Source organism: Delphinus delphis, chromosome 8, assembly GCF_949987515.2.
Source record: "Delphinus delphis chromosome 8, mDelDel1.2, whole genome shotgun sequence".
Classification (NCBI taxonomy): Eukaryota; Metazoa; Chordata; class Mammalia; order Artiodactyla; family Delphinidae; genus Delphinus; species Delphinus delphis.
In genome coordinates this window covers 56600401-56620250 of record NC_082690.1, presented here as the reverse complement: position 1 = coordinate 56620250, position 19850 = coordinate 56600401, and the positions used below count along the sequence as shown (strand labels likewise).

At 43.9% G+C, this 19850-nt stretch overlaps 1 protein-coding gene across 1 annotated transcript in view; it reads left to right on the top strand.

Moving 5' to 3' along the window:
- Window positions 1-19039, top strand: part of GVQW3 (GVQW motif containing 3) — a 30496-nt gene extending 11457 nt beyond the window's left edge. The window contains exon 3 of the mRNA XM_060018250.1: window positions 18548-19039. The gene's annotated coding sequence lies outside the window, so the exon portion shown is untranslated. The remainder of the gene's footprint in view (window positions 1-18547) is intronic.
- The last annotated feature ends 811 nt before the right edge of the window (window positions 19040-19850 follow it).

Here is a 19850-nt window from a genome sequence, read left to right as displayed (position 1 = left end):
GTTGTATTGATATACCACTTCTTGTTTATCTGTTGATGTTTAAATGTCTGATGGATATTTAGGTTGTTTCCACCTTTTGACTCTTATAAATGGTGCTACTATGAACATGTGTGTACAAGTTTTTGTTTAAACACCTGTTTTTCTGTTTTTTTCCTAATAAATTTATTTATTTATTTTTAACTGCCTTGGGTCTTCGTTGCTACATGCGGGCTTTCTCTAGTTGCAACAAGTGGGGGCAACTCTGTTTTTTTTGTTTGTTTTTTTGGGTTTTTTTGCGTACGCGGGCCTCTCACTGTTGTGACCTCTCCCGTTGCGGAGCACAGGCTCCGGACGCGCAGGCTCAGCGGCCATGGCTCACGGGCCCGGCCGCTCCGCGGCATGTGGGATCCTCCCAGACCGGGCACGAACCCGCGTCCCCTGCATCGGCAGGCGGACTCTCAACCACTGCGCCACCAGGGAAGCCCGAATGCATTCTTGTAACCAACATACAGCTGGATTTTTAAGAATCCAATCTGAGAATCTTTGTCTTTTCTTAAGCGTGTTTACATTTCTTCTACTTATGACCTATTGTGGATATTTTCCCCCTTTGTTTTGTCCTTTGCCATGTGTTTTATTTGCTTTATTCTCTTACCCTGCCCTCTTTTACTTTGGTTGTTTTCTTTACTCCCTTTTTTGCCTCACTAGTGGTTTGGAAGTTATACATTCTAATTATATTCCTTCAGTGGGTGTTCTTATGTTATCAATGTGCATACTCAACCTAACATTGTTAAGTTAATCACTATCTTTAGCACACTGTGAAAATTTCAGGAACTTTAGAGTTCTTTAATTCTGTTCTCCACCCCCTCTATCTTCCACTTAATTTGGTTTTTAGTATTTTAGTTCCAACTGACTTTTAACCACTCACCCCCCCATTAGATGTTTTAACAACCAGAATTTATTTATATTTACAAACATGCATACCAATTTCTCTGCCTACCTTTCTTTAGTCCTTTCTTTTCATTGAAATATAGTTTGTGTACAATAAAATTCATCATTTTAAAGATACAATTCAATAGTTTTTAGCATATTCACAAAATTGTGCAACCATCACCACTATCTAATTTTAGAACATTTTCATTATCCCCAAAAGAAATCTCCCCATTCCTCCTATCCCTAACCCCTGGCAACCATTAATCTACTTTCTGTCTCCATGGATTTACCTATTCTGGGTGTTTCATATAAATGGAATCATGTAATATATGGCTTTTTGTGTCTGGCTTCTTTCACTTAGCACAATGTTTTCAATGTTCATCCATGTGGGAACATGTATCAGTCCTTCATTCCTTCTTATGCCTGAATAATATTCCCTTTTATGGATAAACCATATTTTATTTATCTATTCATTAGTTGGTGGACTTTTGAATTAGCTCCACTTTTTGGTATTATACATAAGGCTGCTACGTACATTTGTGTACAAGTGTTTTTGTGGACATATGTTTTCAGTTCTCTTGGATATATACCTAGCAGTGTAAACCATTATTTCTTATGTTCAGTGGTGTTTAGATGTTTAACAACCAGTTCTCATGTAGTAGGAGTAAGGGAGCCCTGACTTGTAGCATTTGTTGAGCTCTGAGGTGCAAATACTCAAGTTTCCAATGTGACATCACTGAAATATAGAGAAGGAAAAAGATGCACAGCAGCACACCATTCTATAGTATTTCTACCATATAGATGTGGGAGATAATAACCTCAAGTGCATAGATAATAGAAAAATTGTAGTAAAATAATTAAGAAGTGATGCACTGTGAGGATTTTTTACCTTTATTTTGAAAGTAATTCGTTTAATTGCAAGTTTGTATAATTTAATTTTTAGCAATGACTGTGTTTTACAACCAGTTCTCAAAATTCCTTAAAATTTAACAGTCGCTCTTTGGGCTGATAAGAGCTGACTCTAGCACCTCACTTGCATCCCCCTCCTTACATCTAACTTATTTTTCTAGATTGAATTTTCTTCTTCCTTTTTTAAAAATAATTAATTAAAGAAACAAGTTTTGGCTGAGTTGGGTCTTCACTGCTGTGCACGGACTTTCTCTCATTGCGGTGAGCAGGGGCTACTCTTCGTTGCGGTGTGATTGTGGTGGCTTCCCTTGTTGCGGAGCACAGCCTCTAGGCACGTGGGCTTCAGTAGTTGTGGCACACAGTAGTTGTGGCTCGCGGGCTCCAGAGCACAGGCTCAGTAGTTGTGGCGCACGGGCTTAGTTGCTCCGTGGCATGTGGGATCTTCCTGGACCAGGGCTCGAACCCGTGTCCCCTGCATTGGCAGGTGGATTCTTAACCACTGCACCACCAGGGAAGTCCCCACAGTCTTTATTTATTTATTTATTTATTTATTTATTTATTTATTTATTTATTTATTTATTTATTTATAGTTGAATAGAAAAGAGGTTTAATTTAATTTTTTTATATCTTTATTGGAGTATAATTGCTTTATGATGTTGTGTTAGTTTCTGCCGTATAACAAAGTGAATCAGCTATATGTATACATATATCCACATATCCCCTCCCTCTTGACACTCCCTCCCACCCACAGTCTCTTTTAAATGGTTCTATTTTAACCCTTCTTCTCTCTAGTTTGTTGTGTTGGTTGACTCTCCATTTTGCTCATTTCTTTCCTCATGTGGTTTGATACTTTTCAGGAGCAGCTTCATCAGGGATTGTTTTTTCTAGTAGATTCTGCAAGCCCTGGATTGGTAAACATCCCTGCAGAGCTATTTTGAATTCACTTCAGCCTAAACCTAAGAATTTTAATAGGTCTTACTTCAGCCCTAACCTAAGAATTTTAAGGTCTGGACCAATGTTTCTGTTAATTTATCTCACTAGCTGTCTGCACATACAGGTAGAGTAAATTTAAACCTCCATATGCATTTGGCACCGATTGGGATTTCTGTTTCTCTTGAGTGCCATTTCTTCCCTTCCCAAGGCCTCTTCAGACATCAAGGTTCCTTGAACTTCTCTAACCTTGGGGTAGAGTTTTTCCAGTCTCCTTTTCATGGAAGGGGACAAAGCTTCCAATGTCAGAGCTGTATGCAAGGGGCTCAGTTCCAGCTTTCTCACCTGCCCAGGACTGGAGCCCCATCTCCTACTCCTTAGTGTTCGGTGGAACCCTGGCCTGCAGATCTCAGGAACTATAGCTAAGTGTGAAATCCTTGTGGCAGCTAAGGCACGTCACCTATGACCTGTTCTGGCTTTGAGCTTTTCATTTCTTTTTCATTTTTGATATCTGGGGATTTCTCTTTATTTTTTTCAAATTTGGCAATAAAAATATAACGTCTGTTATAGTTCATCCAGCATCTCTACGTGTCTGTAGCAGGGGGTGGGATGGGAAACCCATCTATATTAGGATAGTTGATCATGTTTCTGGAAGTTCCCAGATCAGAAGGAATCATTCTGTGAGAAAGACATTTATTGTCTTCATTTTTTAGATAAGAAAATGGAAACTCAGAATGGTTGTCCAAATTGCCAAAGCCATAAAACTTTAAATGGGGAAATGGGTTTTGTGTCCAGTCTGTTTGCAAAATCCCATGCAAGATATCTAGGCATCTTAAAGTTGACTTGGTACCTCTGGCTTCTCTCCATTATTAGCCTTTATGGATAATTCACCCCTGGCATTTTGCTGACTTAGACATTCCATTTCTAGGAATCTTTCTTAGGGAAATAGTCAAAGATGCAGACAAAGATTTATGTATACAGTTATTGATTTTATTTGTAAGACAGTAAAAAGAAGTAACTGGTCCAAATGTCCCACAATGAGGAAATTGTCAGGTAAACTGTGGTATACTCATTAAATGAAAATAATGCAGCCATTTAAAATGATGTTTTTGAAGAACTGTCAATGACGTGTTTATGTTCACAATGGAATAGATGCTAAAGCCAGACTATAAAACCAGATGCATTACATAGTCCATTTTTACTTTCTGTATGCTAAAAAAAGACTCAAGATATACTCAAAATGGTGCCAGTGGTTTTATCGGGGTGATGAAATTGATAAGTGATTTAAAATTTTCTTCATTATACTTTTATATATACAATTTTTTATCATTATATCTATAAATATTACTTTCATAATTAGAAAAATATGTATGATGAAAACTACTTTTTAAGAAAAAAAGAAATGTGTTTTACTAGAGAGAAGAGATCTGTCCCCAAGGTGCTGATGGTTTGATGAAGGAAATGAGACACATACGCAAATAAATTCATTACAAGGTAATAAGGGCTATAATGGAGGGAAGGATTAGCTCTACCTGGAGTTGAAGTTGGGTGAAAAGAGGTAACATTTGTGCAGGGTCTTGAAGGATGAACAGGAGTTCTCTAGGGCTTTGTAAATTGTTAAGCACTATGTAAGTGTAAGTTAGTTTTTGGCCTTTATTATGACTGTCAAAGCTTACCTCATATAAAGCTCTCTTTCTTGTCTCTTTCTCATGCTCCCTGAGGCCCAGGATCCCTGGGACAGGAAGCAGCGGCAGTTAAACAGTCACACATCAGTGCTCCAGCAAGTGAACTGAGGTGCATCCAACTAAGAAGCAGATCCAGGACCAGAGGACATAAAATTACCTGGGAGCAGGGCCAGGAAGGTGCTGGCGGGTAAACAACTTCCCCCTTATTTGCCATCCTGTGGAAAGGCTGCCTTTGCTTGGGGCCTCCACCCTGAGTTATAGGGCCATCTCCACCTGGGGGATGGTAAAAACTGAGAACAAGCATCACATATCAGTCCATGATTTACACTGGCAGGAAATGGTGTGTCAGATGTCCTTACAGCCTCCAGACAGAGTGGAGTAGAAAGGAGGAGTGTGAGTGAGGAGACCCGGAAGGTTGGCAAGAGCTGATTTGTTTGGGAGAAAGTCTTAGAAGCTCAAGGTTGGAAGAGATTGAAAAGTTATCTTACTTAGTCCTCCTGATCCCCTCCCAACATCCCCATCACATTGTCATCCTTCTTGGCCTTCAGGGAGCAGCTCAGAGGCCACCTCTTCTGTTATCTCCCACCTCAATTCCTCCAGCCTATGCCTTAGGTATTCCTTGTTGTTCAATTTTATGAGAAAAAAATTCAATGCCCGCTGTGCACCAGGCTGTGTGCTTATGGTTCTTTGATTGCAGTAGGCCCTCCTGTGCCTCCTGTTGTTTATTTATTTATTCAGGCAACAAACATGTATTGAACACCTACACTATGCTAGGCAGTGTCCTAGACATTGTGATAGAGTGGAGAGAAAGACAGCCAAGATCTTGTGTTCTCTTGGACCTGTCATTCTAGTCAGGGAGACATAAAATAAACAAAGGAATGAATAAGAAAATACCAGGTTGGGCTTCCCTAGTGGCGCTGTGGTTGAGAGTCCGCCTGCCGATGCAGGGGACACGGGTTCGTGCCCCGGTCCAGGAAGATCCCACATGCCGCGGAGCAGCTAGGCCCGTGAAGCCATGGCCGCTGAGCCTGCACGTCCGGAGCCTGTGCGCTGCAACGGGAGAGGCCACAACAGTGAGAGGCCCGCGTACCACAAAAAAAAAAAAAGAAAGAAAATACCAGGTTATAAATGTCAAGAAGTCCCCTTTGGGGAAATTTAGGGGAAGAACTTTCCATACAAAGAAAGCAGCTAACTCCAAAATCTCAGGGGATAACCACTGCTTGTTCTAGAAACAAAAAGAACACTGTGGTATTGCGCATGGAATACCCTTTTGTGCTTTATCTACAAACAAAAATCTTCTCATTTTTTAGGACTTAGCTCAAGCATCGCCTCTTCAGGCAAATCTATCCTATTTATTTTCCCTGAGTAAAAGTGACCACTGTCTCCTTTCCTCCCCACTGGCTCAGAGCAGACTTCTGTCAGCACACATGTAACGACTTGCCATTCTTACCATACTATAGCATTGCTACTCCCTAGTGGATCTCAGTCTTGTCAATGGCAGAACTTCATGTCTAAATCCCTAATGCCCGTCACAGAGCCTGGCACAGAGTCTGTAATTGGTAAACATTTGTTCCTTGAATACATGAACTGTCATATAGCACTTTCTCAGAACCTCCCTGGTACCGCTTATTCAGAATTAGCAACCGTTTACTGGTCGGTGCCAGGTCCTGCACTGTGTTCTTTCAACTCTGCTACCTCTTATAAGCCTCATGGCAGCCAGGTGCAGTGTTATTATCCTATCCTGTAGTTAAAACCCAGAGGATCGGAGTGACTTCCATGGTGACTCAGAAATAAGAATCAGGGCTGAGATTTGAACCCAAGTCCTCTTGATGGCAAATCTCAATGCTTCATTTTCTGTGATGCACCCATCATGCATCAGTTCATTTGTGTACCCATCCTCTCCTTTCTCCTAGATAACCTTTTCCCTTAGGGAAGGATCTGTACTTGACACCATTCCATTCTGTATTCTCCATGACACCAGAACAGTGCTATGTATTTAGGACACACTCAACACAAATCTCTAAGGATGGAAAAGAAAGAATGAATGTGTAAATGAATACTTCACCCAAAACGGATCAACGACTGATATCAGTTCATGGGACGGTGATGCGCTGGAGGAAGAGATGTTTCTGAGCGAGGGACCTTCCCAGATACCTCTGCGCCCATCTGGGAAAGCTGAGGGTACCATCTCCATGCTACAGCACTCATTCCTTAGAAATCACACCTTTCACTCAGTTGTACATCTCAGCAGGAAGCCAGGGGCACAAAGGGGAACATGCATGGCTTCCAATGAGTTGGGAAAATGAGGTTAGGTTTCGATTCAGATAGTTAATTTTTGTTTTCTGGGTCTGCACGGTCAATAAATTTTCAACGAGCAGTGATTCTGTTCCTCATCTTTCATTGCTTTATGGGACTTCAGGGAATGAAAGCATAACATCCTGCTTTCCCATAAGTTCTCTGGCCGCTAGCCTGGCACCAATTAAAGACATGTCCATGCAATTAATCAAAACCAATTTGGAAGCTCTCTGGCACTGCTCCTCTGACGTGCTGCCTGCTCCACATACAGTAGTTCCTCAGCTGCAGCGATGGAGCCAGGCATATAGGAGCTTTTGATGAACTGGTCATGCCAGCCCCAAGTGTTAACTGTGTCATCTGACATGACTAATGAGGTTCCCAACTTGATCTGTGTGAGCGGAGCAGTCCTGCTGTCTGAAGGAAGCTCGGTTTCCAAAGCCAGCCTGGGAAGAGGCTGCAACGTGCAGGGTACACACTCCATCATGTCAGCTAGAGTCCTGGAGGCCTCTAGTGTTGGAGCTGAGAGTCGTCCATGGGGAGGCTGATGGAAACTGTGGGCCAGGCTCTGTGCTGGGCGCTGGTGGGAATGTGACCCGACTTAAACTTCTAGCTCAGCCTCCTCATTTTATAGACATGGAAGCCAAGAGCCAGCAAAAGTGAGGCGCCTGCCAAAGGCCTGAGCTGTGGGGAGAGAAATAAAGGAGAAGGCATGATCCTACCTTTGAGGAGCTAAACCCCTAGATGAGCAAACAAACATGTGTGAGGATAACAAGTGGGGTCTGATGCAGGTACACCTCCTCAAGGGTTAAACTGTTGGTTTCCTTCCTTCATTCTGCAAACATTTATCAAGAGGAAGAGTCTGTGTTTTTGTCGCCTCTGCAATCCCAAGAGCATATGATTTGAAGTCAACAGGTCTGGGTCTGAGTCCCAGCTCTCCTTTGAGTTGATGTAATCTTGAGCAAATCACTTCATTTTTCTGAGCCTTGGGTTCCTCAGCTATAACACTGGGACAAGCCAAATATTGCCTACCCAGCCTACATCCTACAGTCCTTGTGAGACCCAGCAGAGTTAATGGGTGTAAAAGTATAAGAGTCCCTGCACACGTTAGTTATTATTCATATTACTACCCTCTCCAAGGACCCCTGGCTGAAATCTCTGCAATATGGATCCGCAGATAGCTTTAACTCTCTTCCTCTTCCAGCCCCTTTCAAAATGCACAGGAAAGAAAGGGATATAAAACCAATTGATCATCTGCCCACAATCTCAACAGCTTTCCCAGAGAATCCATGACACAGGAAGACAAAGAACTCAGCCCTTGTAATTTAATGTCATTCCACACTTTGATTGAGCACCTACCATATAGCAGGCGTTGGCCACGCTGTGTGGGGAATCAGAGTTGGATAAGACATGCTCCTTGGCCACATTGAGGAGCTCGCCATTCAGTGGGAGAAACAGACATGGACACAAATAACTATAACATACTGCAGAAAAATACAATTGCCATAGGAAAGATACAAATCAAGTTCTGTGTGAGTCAGAGGAGGGAATGATTCATTCCCCAAAAGGAGATCGGGAAAAGTTTCATCAAGGACGTGGTATTAAAGGATAAGCAGGGTTTAGCTCTGTCAGGAAGCACCAGAAAGGGTGCTCTAGACTGAAGGAACAGCGTGGGCAAGTGCATGAAATCATGATAGGAATGGTGATCTAGAGGACAGAGTAAAACTGAGTGAGATAGGGAGTGTGAGCATGAACAAAAGAAGACTCGCTGGGCCCCAGCTCTGAAACCCAAGCATGGATGTTGCTGTTTCACTGTTCTCTTTGCTGGCTGAGGTTACCTTGGCCTCTGTCCCTCAATCAGAGAGAATCCTGTACTGGCTCTTCCTCCAGCAAGGCCAAACTCAAGCCCCAGGTGGGAGAGCCAACAACAAAAATGAATGGGGAACAGCAACGACCATCAGTTACAAAGTGGCCTGGACTGGGAAGCTCTGGTCACAACCATACATCCCTGGCCCAGGTGAGAAGGTCACATAGATGCAGCCATGACACCAACATCTGAAGCATGATGGCAAGGACCTGAGGCCTCTTGGCATGGGTCACACACTACATTTCTCTCCTTTCCTCCTTTGTTCAGAAGAAGCCAACTTCTTCTTTATGTGTGTTGCTGTCAGAATGGTTTTGGAAGGCCAGGAGCTGCAGCTGGGCTCCAGGCATGGCCATGGGCCACCCCAGCGACTCATATTTTCTCCATGTTTCCATTTTTCATTGTAAATTGGTGTTTTTTGTTTTTTAATATTTATTTATTTATTTATTTCTGGCTGCATTGGGTCCCCATCGCTGCACACAGGCTTTCTCTAGTTGTAGTGAGCGGGGGCTACTCTTCATTGCAGTGCACGGGCTTCTCATTGCGCTGGCTTCTCTTCTTGTGGAGCATGGGCTCTAGGCACATGGGCTTCAGCAGTCGTGGCTCTCAGGCTCTAGAGCACAGGCTCAGTAGCCGTGGTGCACGGGCCCAGCCGCTCCACAGCATGTGGGACCCTCCCGGACCAGGGCTCGAACCCGCGTCCCCCGCATTAGCAGTCAAACTCCTAACCACTGCGCCACCAGGGAAGCCCCGTAAATTGTTTTTTTATTGTGCACATAATACAGTGATAAGAACAGAAACCTCAAAACTAGGAGAAAGAGATAACCCATTCACACATTATCTGTTTCCATTTCTTTTTGCCCCTTCCTGCTGTTGACTGTGAGCACAATTTTGGGGGGCAGCTTTGATCACTGATACAATTACATATTCTTATTGCTCAGCTTTGTAAGCAATAAGAATATGTCATCATACAGCTTTTTCCATTTTGCTACTTACCGCCAATCTCTGGTGTCCACACAGTCTTGGCCCTGTTACCCCAAGATTGAAGAAAGATGCCAGGGCCATGTAAAAAGGGATGCCCCATAGATAACGTGGTGGTTGTTGACACTTGCCGTCATGGTGCAGAGGAAAGCACTGACTGCTCTGCCATCACATAGACTTGGGGTGGAATCTACGTCGAAGCTAGATAGCCCTGGGCAGATCGCTCCATTCCTTTGAGCCTCAGGTCCTTGTCTGTAAAATCGGGTTGGTATTAGTACCACCCTCATAAGATTGCTATTGCTGTGAGGATTAAAAGAGATACCAAAAGGCAAATGCCCCATAATGGTGGCTGCCTTGCCTGTGCCCTTGCTGGGACTGGCCTTGGGTCCACTCTGCTTCCACCCTTCTTCTCCTGCCCACATTGGACCTTCTCCTCTCCCCTGAGCCCAGCAGGCCTCCTGGGTGAGTTCACCTAAATTCTGACAAGCACTCCAGTCTGTGTATTTTTTATTATTATTATTATTATTATTATTATTATTATTTTGGCTGTGTTGGGTCTTCGTTGCTGTGCGCGGGCTTTCTCTAGTTGCGGTGAGTGGGGGCTACTCTTCGTTGCGGTGTGCGGGCTTCTCACTGCGGTGGCTTCTCTTGTTGCGGAGCACAGGCTCTAGACGTGTGGGCTCAGTAGTTGTGGCTCGCAGGCTCTAGAGCACAGGCTCAATAGTTGTAGTGCACGGGCTTAGGTGCTCCGCGGCATGTGGGATCTTCCCGGACCAGGGCTCGAACCCGTATCCGTTGCATTGGCAGGCGGATTCTTAACCACTGTGCCACCAGGGAAGCCCTGTGTTTATTATTCATTGGATGAATGTGCCATCTTTTACTTAGGTAGTCTCCTCTGATGGAAATGTTGGTTGTTTTCCAATTTTTTATTGTTTCCAATATTGATGTAATAAGTATCTTAATGTATATTGCTTACTCCATCCTTTAAAAAAAGTATTCCTTAAGAACAATCCCCAGGAAAAGGATCACTAGAACAGAGGTTAGAAACATCTGAACAGCTTCTGATGTATATTTCCAAGTTGATTTTCCAGAAGGTTTGTACCTGTTATTCCGCCACCAGCTCGAGAGAGAGGACCACTTGGACTACATTACAGGCTCTTGGATTCTGGCCACAGACTCTCGTTACTGCTCATTTTTCACCATTTTCTTCCCCAACGTCTTTCTTTCTTTCTCGCCTCCCACACTGCAGCCACACAGGACAACTCAATATCTTCCCTCCAAAATAATGCTTCCATGCTTTTGTGCCTTTGTACTTCCTATTATTTCCCATCACCCTTGCCTGAGAATATCCTTCCCTTAACATACCCTCTCACCACAGAGCTCATCTTTTGTGGAACCGGGAACTTCTATACTATCTTTAAGACCCAGCTCAAATACCCCTTCTTTGTGAACTAGTTCCAATCCTCCTAAGCGGAGTAAGTCACTCTTGCCTTATGTGGTGATTGGAGGGACCCTTGGCATCCAAGTGCTCACCAAGAAACTGTCATCCTCTAATCCCAGCTTACACGCCCAAATCTGTGTGAGTCTCCTCCCTCTCCCCCTCTCTCACTCTTTGCACCAGGCAATTACCAAGTTATGCTAATTCATATCCTAATTATAATTTTGCATCCACTTATCTCTCTCATTGCCATCACCATTGACCATCACCTCTCATCAGGATTCCTGGAATAGTCTCCTAAAAGAAAAAAAAAGTAATATGTACATGGTTCAAAAGTCAAATTTTCTTTAAAGCTTATGATAGAAAACAGTAGATTCTTGTCTCATCTCTCCCACACCAAGCCCTTCTTCTCAGAGACAACTAGACACTTTCAACTCTTCCAGCTGTTTCTTTTGGTATTTACTTCTGTTTTCCAAATAATATAGCTCTACTGTTATTTCTTGATTTTTAAGTTCAGACATTATATATTGACTTTGAACAATGGAAGATTTCTCTAACACCACTTCCCTGCCTATCTTCCAATATAATTATATCACAATTTTGGGTTACATCATTCTGTGGTATTTACATATTATGACCAGGAGTACCATTAAAAATATTTGCCATCTGAGATGCCAGCATTCCCTCCAGGACTGCTATCTCTCGGGGGTGAGGTCTGAGCCTGCTGGGGGAAGGCGGAACATTCAGGAATGGGGGTTGATATGTGGGAGGTGGGGCAGGCTGGCCACTGGCTAGTAGCCGGGTGTCTCTGGATGGTTCCTATGCAGGGCTCCCTGGGCCCCGGTAGGTGTAACAAGCAGTGCTGAGTTAAGCCTTCTGGGGAAACCAAAGGCAGTGCCCAGGAGGGGCTGTAGGCTGCTGACTGACACGGACACTTGACGGATCCAAAGAGATGCTGGCCTTTCCAGCAGGGTCTAGAGCCCCAGTCTGTGCCAGGTATTGTCTCTGTAGTTGTGGATCCTGAGAAGGTTCAAGGAGTTTTAAGATGGGGGGCAAGGGCAGCTGGAGCAGTGGCAGTGGGGTACTCAGGGAGCTTGGGGTAACTACTATTGATATTTACTAACCAGTATAGAAAGTGTCAAAACGTTAACAACTTATGAAGTCTAATATAACTAATACAGTTCTGTTGACCCTGATTACAGCTATGTAAATATTATTCATAGTCAAGCTGTGCAGGGCTGTGTGATAGCATTTCCATTTTTGCCAAGATTTTTCCTGGAGTTTTTCCAAGAGTTAATAATTGCCTTGTTTTCTTTTGCTTAGTTTCAATATACCCATCACTAATAAATCTTCTCCCAAACTCTTTGGTAGAACAATATGATTACCAAATCCATCAAGTAATTTCTCACTTTCAGCTATATCCCAGGCACTGTGCTAGGCACTGGGAACTCAACTGTGAACAAGAAAGACATGGTCCCTGCTTTCATTGAGTTTAAGTCCAGCAAGGGATCAGATATAAGTAATTACAGTAATTTTAAGTGTCACAATGGGAGAAGTATGGGTTCCTCTTAGAACACATAGCAGAAATACCTCACCCAGCTAGAGAGACAGGAAAGATTTCAGACCTTAAGAATGGATGGAAACTATTCATTTAGACAGTATATATTTACTGAGGGCCTCTTACATGCCGGCCACTGTTCTAAATGCTGAGAACACAGTATCAAACAAGACAGACAAAGCCCCTGCCTTCCAATGGCTTACATTCTAGTGAGAGGAGACATAGTAAACACAGAAGATAATTTTCAATTGAAACAAGGACTATAAAATAAACAGGATGGGCTTCCCTGGTGGCGCAGTGGTTGAGAGTCCGCCTGCTGATGCAGGGGACACATGTTCGTGCCCCAGTCCAGGAGGATCCCACATGCCGCAGAGCGGCTGGGCCCCTGAGCCCCACTGAGCCTGCACGTCCGGAGCCTGTTCTCCGCAGCGGGAGAGGCCACGGCAGTGAGAGGCCCGCGTACCGCAAAAAAAAATAAATAAATAAATAAAATAAACAGGATGACTTGATGGCTGGGGCAGGAGGTAGGAGAGCTGAGGCTAGTTTAGACAGATTGGCAAGGTCATGGAAAGTCTCTCTGAGGAAGTGATATCGGACCTATATCTGAAGGATGAGAATAGCCAGCTATGTGAAGAGCAAGGGAGAGCGTGTTCCAGGCAGAAGGAACAGTATGTGCAGGATCTGAGGAGGAGCAATATCATAAGGTTTCAGGGCAGAACTGAAAGCAGTGCCATGTAGCTGGAACATAAAGGGCAGGGGGCAGTTGCTAGAGATAAAGGAATGGATGTGAGCTACAGGGTGGGATTCCTGGCGTCTCCTAATAATATTATTATTATTGATAAAACCCCTACTCTGCAGTTATTTGTCTGTTTGCTGTAAGATACATTTCCCCCCATCCTTTGCTCTCTTTAGTACTACAAGAAGTATAGGAACTCACAAATTATTTTTTAAGCCTCTCTTGCCAGATGGAAGGTATTGGCAGGAGACTGAAAGGCAGGAGGAAGGAAGAAGGCATCGTTTTGTCCTGCTTTTTGGTGGTGCCCCCAGCAGCGACACCCCTAATAGATCAGTTACCTACTGTGGGCTGGCTTCTCCCAGGGTGGCGGCACCCTCTTCATGTCCCTTTTTCTCTTCTAACCCTCCTAAGCCCTTTCTTCCTTGGTTTACTCCCATATGCTTAACAATTTCCTGTTTTAAATCCCTTTCTGCTTGAAATGATCTGGAGCAGTGCTGTCCCATAGAATGTTCTGTGATGATAGGAATGTCCTAATTGCGCTGACCAGTACAGTATCGACTAGGCGTATGTAGCTACTTGAAATGCGGCTAGTGTGACTGAGGAACTAACTTTTTAATTACTTTTGATTTTAATAATTTAAATGTAAATAACCACATGCGGTTAATGGCTACAGTACTGGACAGCACAGACCTAGAAGGATTTGTTTTTCTGACTGGAAAAACACTGGCTGATACAGTAGTTGATATGGAAAGTGGTTGGGAAACTGACCCTCAGAGATGGGACTCTGGGATTGTTATATGACCTGATTGGGCTTGAATTCAGCTATAAGGTCTTTGTCAGTGGAAAATGGGATACTGGTCAGGGAAGAACCCCAACCTCATGGAAGATGGCAAGCAGTAACAAGACTCCAAGTTGGCTTGCTACACTCCAGAGGTCCCCAAAGTAGACAAGTTCAGTGGATCAGAGAAAGACTGTATTTCACAGCACTGCAAAGAGCAGGAACAACAGCATGGTACAGCTGGTTTCCTTGCCCTCAATTCCCATGAGGCAATGCAATGGGCCCAGATGGCAGCTACACATGCAATGGGGTTGCACTGTCACTGAGGAGCCCTGGACAAGGACTCAGAACCTTTTACAACAAGCAACCAACAAGCCAGTCTCCTTCCCCAAGGGAGTGAGTGAATGGTTGTACAACAGTCATGCTGTGGTCACCTTGGTCTACTTAATTGCCTTTGAGAGTAGTTACAGAAATGACCCAGGGTCCAAGCATGGTTAGGCCTTGCAGTTTGGCACGCTCAACAAGGGTGTACAGTGGGCTTCCCTGGTGGTGCAGTGGTTAAGAATCTGCCTGGCAATGCAGGGGTCACGGGTTCAAGCCCTGGTCCGGGAAGATCCCACATGCCGCGGAGCAACTAAGCCCCGGCACCACAACTACCGAGCCTGCGCTCTATAGCCCGCGAGCCACAGCTACTGAGCCCGCAGGCCTAGAGCCCGTGCTCCACAACAAGAGAAGCCAGTGCAGTGAGAAGCCCGAGCACCGCAACGAAGAGTAGCCCTTGCTCGCCATAACTAGAGAAAGCCTGCACACAGCAATGAAGACCCAACGAAGACCCAACACAGCCAAAAATAAATAAATAAAAAACAAGGATGTACAGGGACCCTTGGGGCCCGTGGTGGACTGCCTCTTCCAGTAATTAGTAATCCATGACATGTAACAGCAAGAGTTACTTAAACTATCACCTGTGAAATTAAACAAAAAAATGAAAAAAAATGATTACCCGTGAATACCTGGGATGAAATGCCTATTCAAGGCCAGTCTTTGGGAGACCAAATTTCTGCTGAAATGACTATTGTGGTGGGAATTGTGACTACAAGGATTTTGAGACAGGTTGGCTGCTTCTGACGGCACCAGAAGGCTTATTGGAAGAAAATCACAAGCTCAGAGTTCTACACTCTCAGTTCTAGGCACATTAAGAGAAATGGAGAGCTTCTACTATGGCTTGAAAATATTTTTTTTACCTATTACAACTTCAGGACTAATATAATTGAAAATCAGACTCAAACTTTGATCCTGTGGCTGCCCAGTTATAATGTTAGTGGAAGTCACAGGTTCCCCGGGTTTCTTTGATGAAAGTTAGGGCATGAATGAGAAGGAATGGAATCCTGAGACATGGAATGGAGACATTTGGTTTCATTCAGACAAATAGGAGAATCTAAAATGCCTAAATCCTCCTGAGATCCAGAAAAATAAAAAAGCTTATGGGTCTCTTTTCTATCGATCTAATTTCTTGGGTAAGTATGAGAAAGTGATCAAGTTTTTTTAAAAAATCAATCCTTACATATAGATGTGTGTGTGTGTGTGTGTGTGTGTGTGTGTGTGTGTCATGAGACAGAAAGAGAGGGAGAGCAGAGAGAGAGCACACGTGTGCATAAAGGCATCTGTACCCCCCTAAGACCATCTAGGATCCCTGTGTTTGAAGATGGAATGTAGAAACTCAAAGCTGTTTCCAAGTCAGAAGAATCTAGGTCTCCTCTCCTCAAATCACTTTCACTCCAGCCCTGCCTGTTAGCATAATAGAGGCAGGCAAGGTCCACGTGGAAACACAAAATTCCCAATCATAAATCTATCAGACTTAGAAGCATTCACAGCCTCTTGCCAAGTCTGATTTCAATCCTCCTCTTGAGGGCCTACATTTTCCCTCTCCCATTTGTTCTACGCTTTTATTGTTTGTTTATTGAAATGCTCCACTTGCTGGAAGGCTCCCAAGGAAGTAAGTCATCATGCTATATTTTGTGGTTGGGATTCTGGGGGTGAAGAGGGAGGGAAGGTGAATGTGGTGCTATGTCGGGCTCCACACAACACCCATGGCAACTTCAGTGGAAACTGCAGAGCTCCCCTTCACTGATAAGACTTCAGTGCAGTGATAACACTTCAACACGCTACTCATCAGAGGGTAGAGCAATGAATAAGTTGGGGAACCCTACCCTCAACTAATGGTCTTACAATCTCATGGTAAAGATTGAGAAGAAAAAGACAGTTACAAGTTATCAATCCAGGGAGATCAGTGCAATGATAGAAGTAAGTGCAAGGTGCTTCCGGATCACTTGAGTTGTGAGTAGGAAGTAGAGAAAGAGGGGGTGCTTTCCTGAACCTCATCCTGAAGGATGAGGAGGGGTTTTCCAGGCAAGCCTGAGAGTGGGGTTGGCATTGATTCCGGCAGAGGAAGTAGCATGTGCAAAGGCTTGGAGAGGAGAGACAGTGTGTCTGTTCAGGGACGGCAGGTCATCACAAGAGACCAGCGACCAGAATTTGAAGGGAAAGTGATGAAAGATGAGGCTGCGCAGGTGAGCAGGGACACCTGTTCTGAAGGAGTTTTAGGTGTATGAGTGACACGGTCAGCTTTCTCTGTCAGAAATGTCATTGGAGAATGGCATGGGGGCCAGAGAGACCAGTCGAGAGGCTGCTGCATTACTCCAGGCCGCATTACTCAGAGAGATGTTGGAGGCTTGAAACAGGGTGGTGGTAGTGGGAAGAGAGAAGCATGTAACGACTTCAGCGTTATTTAAAAGGTAGAATTGACAGACATTAGTAACCTATTAGACATGAAGAGTGAAAGAGAGGGAAGGGTGGAGGGTGAGCCCAGGTTTATGGCCTGGCTAACTGGACGTACTCATAAGTGTGAACCAATGGAAGGTTCAAGCAAGTGCTCTCAGAACTCAGAGGCTAAAGAGACCGCTGTGGGGAAGGATGTGGAACGTGTGGTTAGTGAGGGTCACTGCCTTCAAATGAGCAGGGTAAGAGGGAAAGATGGGTCAGTGGAAGAGTATGGGGCTTTGGCATCAGAGATACATGGGTTCAAATCCCTGCTCTGCCATTAACTTGCTTTGAGATCCAGACTAAGTTCTTATTCTCTGAGCCTCAGTATCATCATGTGTAAAAATTAGGCCAAGGCTAATTTCTACCTCTACTGGGAAAATTTAGTTTGTAAAAGTATAAGCATTGGACTTGGGTTAATTATCACTGTCTTCAAGTGCATATGTGCACGAATTCACCTTCTGTAGTCAATCAGCAAACAGTTATTGAGTACTTACAAGAACACAGGCACCATTTATTAAGCTTCACCCAATTGGACAAGCATTATGTACAGCTACCATCTAATTTAATCTTTACCATAACTCTAATGGATATTACATGATCATCCCCATTCTACAGATGAGGAAAATGATACTCAAAGAGAAATAAAGAGTTCTGCCTAAGGTCACACTGCTAGTAAGTGATAGAGCTGGGATGGGAATCTGGATCCGACAAAGCTATAGTCCTAAGTGCCGTGGAGAAGATGATTCTTGCCCATCAAGCTCCCCTCCTAAGCTGAGGACTCAAGGCCAAAAAGTGAGATCTACTCTTGGTGGTAAATGGGTTGTTAATCTTAGGCCATCAAACCCTTGAGTAGGGGAGGCCTCTAGTGCCCTCTAGGGGCAAGGGCACCAGCACAGTGGGTCACTTAGCAGAATCATTGTCTTACCGGGTCTCCTGACACAAAGGCATACATAACTGTTCCTGAAGGATTAGGGCTGGCAAATTAACATGCACAATCACAACTATAGAACATTAAATTTGAACTGGTTCTAGTGCTCTAGTGAGGTCATCCCAGGAACCTTTGTTGAAGATGGTCAGCCTGCTGCCCAAGTCCTCTGGCAATAATTATGTACCACTACAATAAACAGCTACATTTACTAAGCACCTAAGGCTTTACATATGCCATCTCATTTAATTTTATAACCATCCAACAAACTAGAAACTTGGCACTCTAGGAGATATGTGACTTGAATAAGTTTGCACAGCTAATAATAATAAATAACAACAATAGCTAACATATATTTAATGCTTACCATGTGCCAGATTCCATGTGGTAACAGACACTGTTGGCTGTCTACATAACAACCATCCCACTCCTTCTCTGCTCACAGAATCCTAGTTTTGTCCAGATATCCATCCCTAAGGAAAGGGGACTCTATCTCCAGTATGACTGGCCAAGCCAATCATGGTGATTCTATCCCTTTTGTCAGTGATTGGATTAAAGGTAGGCTTGTGACCCAGCTCCAGCCAAAGATGTGAGAGGAAGTAGCATATATAGACTTCGAGGAGAGAGACAGTGTGTTCTGTGATAACACCAGGGAAAGGTTTTCTTACTCTTAAAAAGAAAACACAAAAGAGATGATCCTCTTCTACTTTTGCATATTGTAGTGGATGTGATGTCTGGAACTGTGGCGGTCATCTTATGTTCATGAGGAAGGCCAGCCTAGGAAAGCCTACAAGCTGAGGTTGGAAGAGCATAAAGACGGAACAAATCTGAGTCCTTGAAGAATAAACCAATCCTGGAACTTTCCTACTTCTAGACTTCTTGTTTTGTGAGATAATACATTTTCCTAATTGTTTCAGCAATTTTGAGTTTTTATTTGTTACTTGCAGCTGAAGACATTCTAGCTGATACACATGTACTTTATCATTTGTCACCAAAAATCAATGAGGCTGGTGTTATTGTCCCTATTTTACGTATTAGAAAATGAAGGCTCAGAGAAGTTGAGTAATTTGTCCTTAGTCACAGAGATGGGAAATGGTAGAATAGTATCTGAACCTAGTTCTGCCTAACTCCAGAGCCAGAGTTCTTAACCACATCATACTATGCAAGACAATGAAAACCCAACGTGGTCTGGCTGGCTCCAAAGACCAGGATTGTTCCTCCACATTTCATTGCTTCCCAGTCTCTGGGATGAAATTCTCAGAAACTTGAATCCATGATGTGTGGTGCTTAAGATATGCTGGCACCCATTAGGAAGAGGAGGGGCAGCCACAGGATGCAAGGCAGTATGGTTGCAATTGAAAGGGACCCAGACACATGTATTGGTTTGGTCTGAGTCCCCTGTTACCAGCAGACTGGGCCTTTTCTGCCACTGTGGCTTGAGAACATCTGTTGTAAGGGATAGCCTGGCCTCCAATAAGACACAACTGGGCTAACTCTAATGCTTTTGTATATAAAATCTCTCTCTTGCCCCAGGTTTAGTTCTACCTGGATGGACCTAACCACTTTCCAACTCCCCCAACAGGAAATTACCTTGCATCGTCCCCTGGCAGTGAAGCCGGGATGTCACAAAGAGATTCTTATCATCAAATTCAGGATTAGACAAAATAACAGCTAAGGTCCATTCCTTTGCTGAAGCGTCTAGGATTACCTGAGAGGTACCAAGAAGCCTAGAAAAACATTTGGGGTCATCCTGAGAAAGTTCCAGCATGCCAGGGCAGATGACTTGGTTGGAATTTGGAAGGAAATGAGCCAATGAAGGCTTTTGATCAGAAACATAACATCCTCATGGGAATACCCTAGTGGTCCAGTGGTTAGGACTCCATGCCCTCAGTGCCGAGGGCGAGGGTTCGATCCCTGGTCGGCGAACTAAGATCCCACAAGCCACGTTGCATGGCCAAACAAACAAACAAACAATACCACACAGGAGCATGCTCAGCATTAGGCTTTAGTGTAAGTTAATTCAGC